This window comes from Salarias fasciatus, chromosome 13 (genome assembly GCF_902148845.1).
Source record: "Salarias fasciatus chromosome 13, fSalaFa1.1, whole genome shotgun sequence".
Taxonomy (NCBI): Eukaryota; Metazoa; Chordata; class Actinopteri; order Blenniiformes; family Blenniidae; genus Salarias; species Salarias fasciatus.
The window spans coordinates 22126423-22136438 of record NC_043757.1 but is presented as its reverse complement, the minus strand read 5'-3'; the positions used below and the strand labels follow the sequence as shown (position 1 = coordinate 22136438).

Here is a 10016-nt window from a genome sequence, read left to right as displayed (position 1 = left end):
CAGCGGCCGAGGCTCGTCATACCGACATCCTCCTCCTCCTCCTCCTCTCGGCTGCTTCCAGCAGGGGCGGAGCGAGCGGAGCGCGCGGACGTCACCTGCCTCTCGTGGGCTGACTCCGCGCGCTAATCTAATCTAATCTCATCCTGCATGACCACCATTCACCTCTGTGCTTCTGTGCGTGCGCTTTATTTAGCGTCTTTTCAAGATATCGGGCTGTCAGATGCAGCCCATATGCCAGTGGTTCTCAAAATCCTAATCCACATTCAGATTACAGAATAAATTTTAGTGCAGTAATTTACAAAGTGTATGATGACCTAACAAATATCCAGTGAAAGGCCTTTCAAGTGTTTGAGTGCAGTTGTGGTTATTTTTATCACTCAGCTTTTGACAACAATATTTCATAATGCATGAATTCCTACATTCCCTTTTAGCATAAAACAAAATTACAATTGGCCAGCCTGCTGAAAACAAATACATGAAAGTTTATCTCAATCTCATTCAGTCAGAGATCTTTTAATTCTTGAAATAGTTTTGAGATGGTTGTTAGATTATTTGGTTCCCACTGAGCAATAGACGGCTAGTAGACGTCTAGTATTTTTTTAGACCTCATTTCAACCGTCTAGATTCCGTCTGTTTTTAGACGGAATTTAGACGTTGCAGTTTAATCAATTATTCTATAATTATTTATTAAAAAAAACAACTGTAAGGTGCATAGCTAATCTCCAAATACTGAACTAATATAATTATGAAAGCCGTTGAGCGATATACAGTATGGTATAAATATAGCCGAGATTTAGACGTCTAAATCTCTACCGCATTTCAACGTCTAGATATAGACCGAATCTAGACAACTGAATTTAATCCATCATTCAGTACTTTAAACAATAACTACAAGTTGCAAAACTGATCTCTAAATATTGGATTGAGATCATTTTAATAGCCATACTCGTTATAAGGTATAGTTTAGATGTAGACGTCTAAAATCCCTCATTTCAGCGTCGATAATTACACCATTCAATTTATTTTACATCTTTAGAATACTGGAAAACAAAAATCTGATGGAAGAGCCAACTCTTTGAAGTGCACAGCTTTCACAGTAGAGTGATCGGTGTTTTCGCGTTATTCTGTCAAAACGTATGAAACCTCCACAAAACCTTCGGTAAATCTGAAAGCCCAGATCCTGCTGAGCACTCGACAACGAAGTTTGTGGCTGAAATTCCCTTAGATTATTAGATGTCGGTTGTGTTTTCTCAGCCTCTGTAACGCTGACTGCCGCCATGTTGCTTTCGTTGTTGACAAAAACCTCTTTGGTGTACTACAGTCATGTGACGCACCGTGCAACCACTTCTGGGAAAACGCTATTCTGCTCAAAGAGAAGTAGTCCGTGATAAAACTTAACTACTTTACAGTCTTGTGGAGATTGTACGACCATAACCTGAAAACGCCTTCAACTTGTGCCTGTGGACTGCGCTACTTCCAACTGTGAAATCCTTGTGCTCATGTGCTCCACTGTACTGAAACAACCGCGGAAAAGTTGGTCGAAGAAGTGCTGTTTCAGGCATACAGAAGTGGGTGTCGAAGCAACTACTACAGAAATTTTTTTATTTTTGCAATGTTTGGTCCTTTTACCGTCATTCATTAATTTAGCATTTGCTTATTTTAATTAAGGGCCTGCTCTCTCTGTAGGAATTGAGGTTAAAAGCTTCTGCTTCGGCTATTTTCAAAACATTTTACTGTTTAACTTCGAAGACGAGATATATTCAGATGCCAATACTTGACCATAATACACATAATTCACCATAATTCATAATACAATAGGCAGCCACATTTGCAGTTTTTCTTCATTTGTTCTATTGCTTTGTTTGCAGAAGCAATTCGGAAGAATTTTAAGGAGGCTACAGACGACCAAATCCGCTTGGCCATGGGATTCTATTCCAAACAGGCCCCAGCTCGGACTGGTGGAGGGGGTCCAGGAGACCAGGACACCAGTGGTGTAGTTTTCTTTTAAAGGCTTGGTTTGCAGCAATAAAACAAACAAACAAAAAAAAAATATATAAAAAAATGTTGTTGTTGTTATTGTTATGGTTTTAATTTTGTATTTACAAGTTGTTCTATTTTTTCAGTGCAATGTTTATGTAACCCAGCTCCAGAAGGGTTAATAAATAAAATCAATTAATTTGCAGTCATTATTTAATTATTTCCTTATGTTTATAAGTGTTTTGTATTTTACTTTGAAAAACCTGAAGTTTATTTTGAAGACCGGAAGTAGTAGGCCGCGCTAGTGAAGCAGTTTAACCTCACTAATGCACAGATGGAGCACGCCACTTCACTTCCGCGTGAGAGAGAAAAACGGGAAAAAAGGTATGAAAACTGTACAATTTCGCAGTCAAACTGAGAAATGAAGTAGTTGTTGATACCATGCTCCGAAAACTCCGTTTCAGAGAGGAAAAACCGTCGTTGAAGCACTTTCCGGCCGCGTTTCTCCTGAAAAAACCATTGGTAAGCTTGCCGCTGCGTGTTGCAATGTGTGTGTGTGTGTGGAGATGTGAGGCGACCATGCTGTTTCAATTAAGGGTGTTTTGTACATCTTAAGTTGTTTTTGATTCATGTTTTGCACTTAAAAACATTTATATTAATGGATTGATGGTGAAATTTGACTGGAATGAGCACATTATGAGAGTTTCACTGTGTGAAATGCCTCATCTTTTGCACATGTGATGCGAAGTTAAAATGTGTTCAGGAGTACAAGAAGTCATTTTAAGTTCATTTAAGTTGCTTAGAAGCAGCAAAGCTGTAATTTAAGTTAGTTAGGTTATGAGAATGGATGTATTTCAGTGAAAATCTCTTCTCTGATGTTAAAAAAAAAACTAGAAAATGAGAAACACATGAGGAAGCACATGTTACGCCTTCATGTAGAAGTAAGAATTTCTTGGTTGAATGAAATCTTTAAAACATTATTCCTTTGAATTTGAATTGATTAAAATACATTTTGACATGATAAACTCTTAATTGTTAAGATTAATTATGGTTTTCAGCATGTAACCCATAGTATTTTGATTCCTGTTTCATAAAGATTATCAGTGTTGTACAACCACCTTGAACTGAACATTTAGGTGATCATTTGAAGATGTTCTATGCATTGAATTGGATTGTAAACCTGTTTTCTAAATACAGGTCAGGTTCTATTGTGATGCTTGGAAAGAGCGAAGCTTCAGCTTTCATGTCTGACGAAGCTGATGAGCGATCCAACTGATGGCGAGCTCCCAGTCCACCTTCGGTGCTTCAAGCAGAACTTTTAATTCCGCCACACCACTTAACGGATTCAGTGGTAGGATTTGTGTCAGTCCAACTGACCAGCACCAACGAAAGCCTTCCTTGGATATCCTGGAATCTTGACTTTTGACTTTTGGATCCAAACCACCGAGGAACACTCCCATTTGGACATTTATTTATTTTATTTTATTTCTTAGTTTATGGGCCCAAGGTTGTAATGTTATTGTGTTTAGTATTGTTAAGATCTTTGTGGAACTAAAGAGTTTCAAATCATTCTGCCTCTGTGTCCAGTGGTTATTGTTTCACTCGGCTCCTACGAACCTAGTATGTGACGTGTACATACCCTGAAGTGGGTTACATTAAAAAAAAAGAAATGTTTCTTATATTTTATGTCGGTAGTTTGTATTAGAGTTTGTGCTTCTCTTTTCAAGTGGTGTAAAGAAATTAAAAATATTTTTTGGACATTCATATTTTTGAATTTTATTTAAAAGGTGTTGGTTTTGATTACAGTACTAATGGTTAAAAAAGGAGCTCAGATTAAAAAAAATGTTAAAATACAGGTTTCTGGTGAATAATAACAAAATTGCAATGGCTGCATTTTTATTAGAATATCAATGCGTTCAATAGACGTCTATAAGACGAGTAGTTTTTGTAAGGGGTTTAGATCTGGTACAAAAGTAAATGTCTAGCAAACGTCTAAATTTATACGTCTATAAATAGACGTTCATTAGCGGTTATTTAAACGTCTAAGATCAGAAGAGGTGTACGAATTTGGTATATAAATGAACGTCTAATAAACGTCTAAGTTTAGACGTCTACAAATAGACGTATATTAGTGGTTATTTAAACGTCTAAGATGAGACGAGGCATACAGACGTAGACGGCTAAAAGACGGCTAATAGACGGCTAAAAGACGGCTAATGCTTAGACGTCTAAAAGACGTCTAGCTTAGACCGCTAAAAAACTTTCATTTTTAGACCACTGGTAGACCAATTTTAGACTAGACGTCGAAGAACAATTAGACGTCATTTAGACGTCATTTAGACCGAAAAATGCTCGGTGGGTTATTGTCTTAATGTGGTTGCTGAATTTCAGGTCTGAGATTTCTGGCTTGATTTGATGTCCTGAGTGACATGGAGTCAAGATGAATGCTGACCTTTAACCTTTCCTTTTTGACACCGAAAACAATTTCCTCTGTTCTTTCAGTGTAAAGTTATAAAAAGTTCTGGTTATTTCACCCCAGTGACAGTAATGTGAATTAGAATCCAGGACTGAAGCTTCTTTGGCGTTTGCATTTTCTCTTTGCTTTTCTCCCAGAGTATTTGTCATTAGTGTTCCGATAAAAAGAAATGTAACTATTAATTCCTGATAGAGAGGAAAAACTGTGAATGTTAATCAAACTTCTTCACTGCTACTTCCAACTTGGATCACAGGAATCAAATCCTGCTTAATTTAGTTACATTATTATTGTGCTGAGCAAAAAAAAAAAAAAATCCAAAGACAAAATGTGTCTGTGGTGTAACGATTATGAGAACTGATCCTGCATGACTGTTTACAGTCAAAAAATCAATCCCCATTTTTGCCTGATCTTTGTTTTTGGTCATTGTTGTCTATATGTGCTGCGGCAAATGAAAAAGCATCAGCGGTGGTCTATTTCTATGTAATTTCAACTGGAATCAACCCCTAACATTCCAAATTGGATCAAACTATATTAACTGTATGGAAAGATATTTTTCTAAAATGAAGTGTGTTTTGAATATGTGTATTAGTGGATTAAATTTGGTAATACAGGAAATTAGGAGACACTGGTAAGAAAGCTGTGCGGGAAGTGAAGGTATGGGAAATTAAACCTTAGTAAATTCTATATTCTCAGTGTGAAAAGTTCTAATATTCCAACTTTGAATCTGATAATATTTTAACTTATCCTATTTACCTTTTACCAGTGACAGTGAATATATGTTTTGGTCACACGACAGAGGAATAAGACAGTGAATATTATTTGATCTTGTTCAATGTCAGTACTTTATTGATTGTTTAATCTTACAGATATGGATTTCATCATTATATATACACAAGATACTTTTGTATTTTTGTTCATATACAGTAACTACTTGGCATGCATGAGAATATAAAGAAGCACTTCCTCAAACTGATTTTGTACTATAATTATATCACTGTTATCGACTGATTGTATCATAATAGTAAAAGTGCCTCCACTTCAGTAGAGCATCACATTGCTTTTGAAGCAACATGATTATTAGTGCATGCAAATTGAGAGTTGTGCATATCTTTGTCCTTTTAACTATATATATTTTTTTATTATTATCTGCAAGTTTTTCAGCTGAATGACTATCTGTCTCCCTTCTGCATTCCTTTCAAAGGTGTAAATCCTGAGTTGCAGAGCTAAACTTTGGTCAGTGGAGGGTGACATTTCTCTGCTATTGGAAGGTTTTTGTTCAATCAAATGTTTAAAAACTTTGCTGTCAAGCTCTTTATTGATCAAACTTCTTACTAAATAGACATGCACAAAAGTGAACTTTTTTTCTAACTTTTTTATTATTATTAAGAAAACAGCTGTGATATACAAAGTATGGATTACAGGTGGTTAGAACTGTCACCTTGAATCCATTGTTGGGTCTCTGTGTGAAATTTGCATGTTTTTTGACTGTGCATACAGAGTGTTTTCTCAGGTGCTCTAGCTTCTTATTTTATTCACGTGGTGTGCTTTGTAAGTTTATATTTCCCTATATGTGTCCTCTGGCAATTAATTGGTTTCAAATATATATGCGATGGGATTAATTACTAAGTAACAAAACACCTCTATGTAGTGTATTCCTTTCACATACTTTATATTGTTTTAAACAAGCATTGCTTTATTTTGCTCATCATACTAAATTAACACTGAAGACAAAATATTGTCAAACTGAAAGTCAGTCCTGGAGAACATCACCACCCATGGACACCTCAATCACAAACATATCGGACTGTCATATTTCTGATATTTGCAACACAATCTGAAAGAGTTTGTATTGGTTTGAAACAGGGTTCTAAAATCATGACATTATCGATAAGCTCAATCTAATAGCAGCTGCTGTAGCATGAATAGTCCTATTCTATCTACAGATGGAATCAATGACATGGAACAGTCCATATTTTGAAGGAGAGCTGATCAAGGAAGGCAATAGAAAAATGGCATATATTAAACAGGTTATTTGCTTGCAGTTGATTGTTTTATGCTTTTATTTATAAATCCAAATGAAACAGAATCACTCATTTTATTAACACGTTACTTTCAGTGTTGCACACTGTCTACTATTTAGGGTCGAAAATGACAGCCTTCATCAGTTAAGATGTGATTTCAGTGTTAAAATAACTGTATTTTAGTCCAGGATGTAACCTGCCCTCACCTGCAGTGCCTCCTTCAACCTTGAATATGGCTGGATGCAGGGCCGGCCCGGGCTTCAGAGGCGCCCTAGGCGAGCCCGAGACGAGCGCCCCTTGGGAGCGTGTTTTTCGAGCGGTCCCGACATTTGTTGAGCGGGGGGGGGGGGGGGGGGGGGGGGGGGGCGGGGGGTGCGCCGAGGAGCGATGCCGAACAATACCGATCAGTGCCGGGCAGCGCCGAGGAAGAGGAGCGCAGTGCGTCGGACCGCTGCACAGCGGGGCACACGGAACACAGAGCGTCGTGGCGCCCCTTGTACGACCGCGGCGCCCCCCTCGGGAGCCGGCCCTGGCTGGATGAATGGATGAATGAATGGATCCATATGTTGAGTTTCATCCTTGTCGCCACTAGAGAGCAGACTTTGTTCTCATGTAGCTCCTGTTTTCAGAGGTGTGTGTGTGTGTGTGTGTGTGTGTGTGTGTGTGTGTGTGTGTGTGTGTGTGTGTGTGTGTGGACGTCTGACCATATGTTCTCTCTGTCCTGTACAATCTTTCTGTGGACGGCTTCCAGCCTCAGTGAAAAAGTACTCCACCTCCTAAAAAGCTCATCCTCTCTCTCCTCACCTCTGCCTGATCTTCTTCTGTACAACATTCGGCTGCATCCTAGCCTGAGTTGAGATGCCAGTCCAGTCAGCTACAATCAGCAGGGACCTTTTGTGAAAGAAAAGAAAAAAGGCATTATTTGAAAGAAAAAGATATATTGATGGATCGTATAAATAGAAAAAGTCAAGACTCCCTAAGCCTGAACTGAAAAATACACACTCAGTGGAAGGAAAAGTTTAGCACTAACAAGGGAAAAGAGTGTCTCGATCCCAGGTAAGTTTTTTTTTTTCCTTTCATTCTGTTAGAGGGGTATGTAGAAAAATGACCTGAGAGATTGTATTGACTTCAACTGAGAGCTGCATTTTCTCTCAGTGTAATCTAACCCACTGTTTCCTCTCTCTTGGAAATGTGTTTTCTTTGAGCTTTCTAGACTCAACGAGCTGCTTTGTTTCCTGCTACAGTAATGGAAGGACTTGAAACTGAATATCAGTAATAATCTGTAAAATACACCACAGCAGTGAGAGTGACAAAGGAAACTGAATCATTTGGCCAATAATTACTAGAGCTGGGTGGATTTACTGGATTTAGACTTTTCTGCACTTTGTTTTTATTTTCCATTGATTGTCACTGAAATTTGAGTGGAGGATGATTCTGCTGGAAACAGGTTTCTCACTGAGTGAAACTCAGAATCGATTGATCTTGCTGTTGTGTCAGTTTCTTCTTGAAGTTCCGTGGATATCATGAACATGAACCAGGTCTTGATGGCTGCCTTGTTTTTCCTCCCAAGTCTTCAAATTCATACAGCCATGGTAAGTCGAAGTTTCCCACATGGTTTAATTGTGAGGCAGTGATTTTAAACACACAGTAGAAACTGGGTTTGATTCTACTTTGAGACTGTTTTAAGCTGTGAGAATTTACAATGTCTGAACCTCAACTTTTGCTCTTCCAGTCATAGGTTTATCTGGTCCTCGGTGTTAATAAAGCGGTTCCTCTGTTATAGACATGTGGCTCCACTGTTTGGCTTCACCTGTTTCACATTTGATCTGGGAGGACTTCTGGGGGCAGATGTGGATTTGGCAGGGACTACAAAGTTTCTAGGAAATTTAAGATTGGATTTGAGGCAATAAGAGGAGATAAATGTGAAGCAGAATGCACATCATTTTTTACTGTGGCTTCAGATTATGCTTTTCATTAGAGACAGTTCTCTCACTTCAAGATGCTGTGATTTTTTTTTTGATGATCTAGATAAGAGCCAGTAGGTTTAGCACGAAGGAGGGGTTTTTTTGTACATGAGTTCTGTGCATTCCTTAGATGCCGCTGGAGTGACATAAAAACACACAATCCTTTCATCTGCTGTCAAAGTGTAATAGTAAAGTCAAACTCTTCCCTGTGTGTGTGGTTCAGGGAGGCAGAGCCCAGCGCAGACAGAGGAAAGCAGAGGAGAGCCTGAGACCATACGTCGGCAGAGTAGACCCAGGTAAGTCTATGCAGAATGGAGACATTTCTTTTAGCTGCATGCAAGTTAAATGAGTCATTTTGGCTGTCAGAAAACAGCATTTATGCCATCAGTCATGGAATCACCCACGACTACAAGAGCATCCTCAAAATAAAAAAAAAAGAACAGGCAACAATATTGCAGTAACTTAAGATCATGACAAAACCTAAAAAATACTGCAGCAAAATGGCTTTTCCTATATTATTATGAAGATCTCAACGGGATGTTAAATGGTTAAATTGCAAGCATGGTTTGTGTCAAAAATATGATTTATGTCTTTAAAAAAATTAAAGATGTTCTTCTCTGCACACCCCTTTCCATTTTGAAGCACATGCACATTAAGATCATTTCAGACATGATTATAAAACACTTTGCACTCACTCATTCATTTTTTTGTCCAGGCCCTTCATGTATTTACTTTACACCCCTGTCAACATGTCTATGACAGTTCATCATCTTAAATAAAGCCCTGTGTGAGCCAATTTATATGAATGTGTCTTTAAAAACACCTTTCATTAGTTCAAAAGCTCCTGTAATCACAGAAGGAAAACACAGACGTAAAGGTGGAAAATTGAAAAGGATTTTGTTTTCCTTGTTTCAGAAAAACTTTGTGAGCTGCTGAAATGCCGGAATCCAAAAGGCTCTTGGTGCCAGGTTGTTCAACAAAACGGAGTCTCCATCCCAAAGTGTGTCTGCCCTCAGTCCTGTCCTCGGTAAAAACCTCAGAGCATCTAACCTGCCCTTATATGTAGAAACATACAAATCGCATGCAAACATTTGCGGATAAATATTATTCAAAGTCACCTATTAACTTTAGAAAGTGTCTCTGGATAAAAGCTACAGTCAGATCTGAACTGCTGGAGTGCTTATACCTACACAGCCATCACATCCTCTGCTCAAAGCATTCATCATCATTGAAGGCTGATTTTTTTTTTTTATATTGGCATTTTAAAATCAAACAGGCCTTTTTAATGAAACCATAAGGTGGAGCAGTTTGTTTGCATGTTTGCATCCAAAATCACAGTTTTGCATTTTGGGCACTGGCTTGTGCAATCAGGCAGATGGCACCAGTGTGCAGCGTTGTGGGAAAGACCTATGGGAACGAGTGTTTGCTTCATAAAGAGGCCTGCAGAAAGAGGCGCTGCACCGGACTGGCTCACGCGGGACCCTGTCAGGGTAAATACCAACAGCTTGTGATAATAGGCACAATTTTTTCCTACTGTTGCTGTCCAACCCTGCTTTGTTGTCCCTCTTGATCAGTCCC

General features: G+C 38.5%; 1 long non-coding RNA gene across 1 annotated transcript; it reads left to right on the top strand.

Moving 5' to 3' along the window:
* The first annotated feature begins 2312 nt into the window (after nucleotides 1-2312).
* Nucleotides 2313-3549, top strand: LOC115399718 (uncharacterized). The gene is made up of 2 exons (XR_003932712.1): nucleotides 2313-2499; nucleotides 3175-3549. It is a non-coding gene; the product is annotated as an uncharacterized LOC115399718 (long non-coding RNA).
* Nucleotides 3550-10016: the final 6467 nt, after the last annotated feature.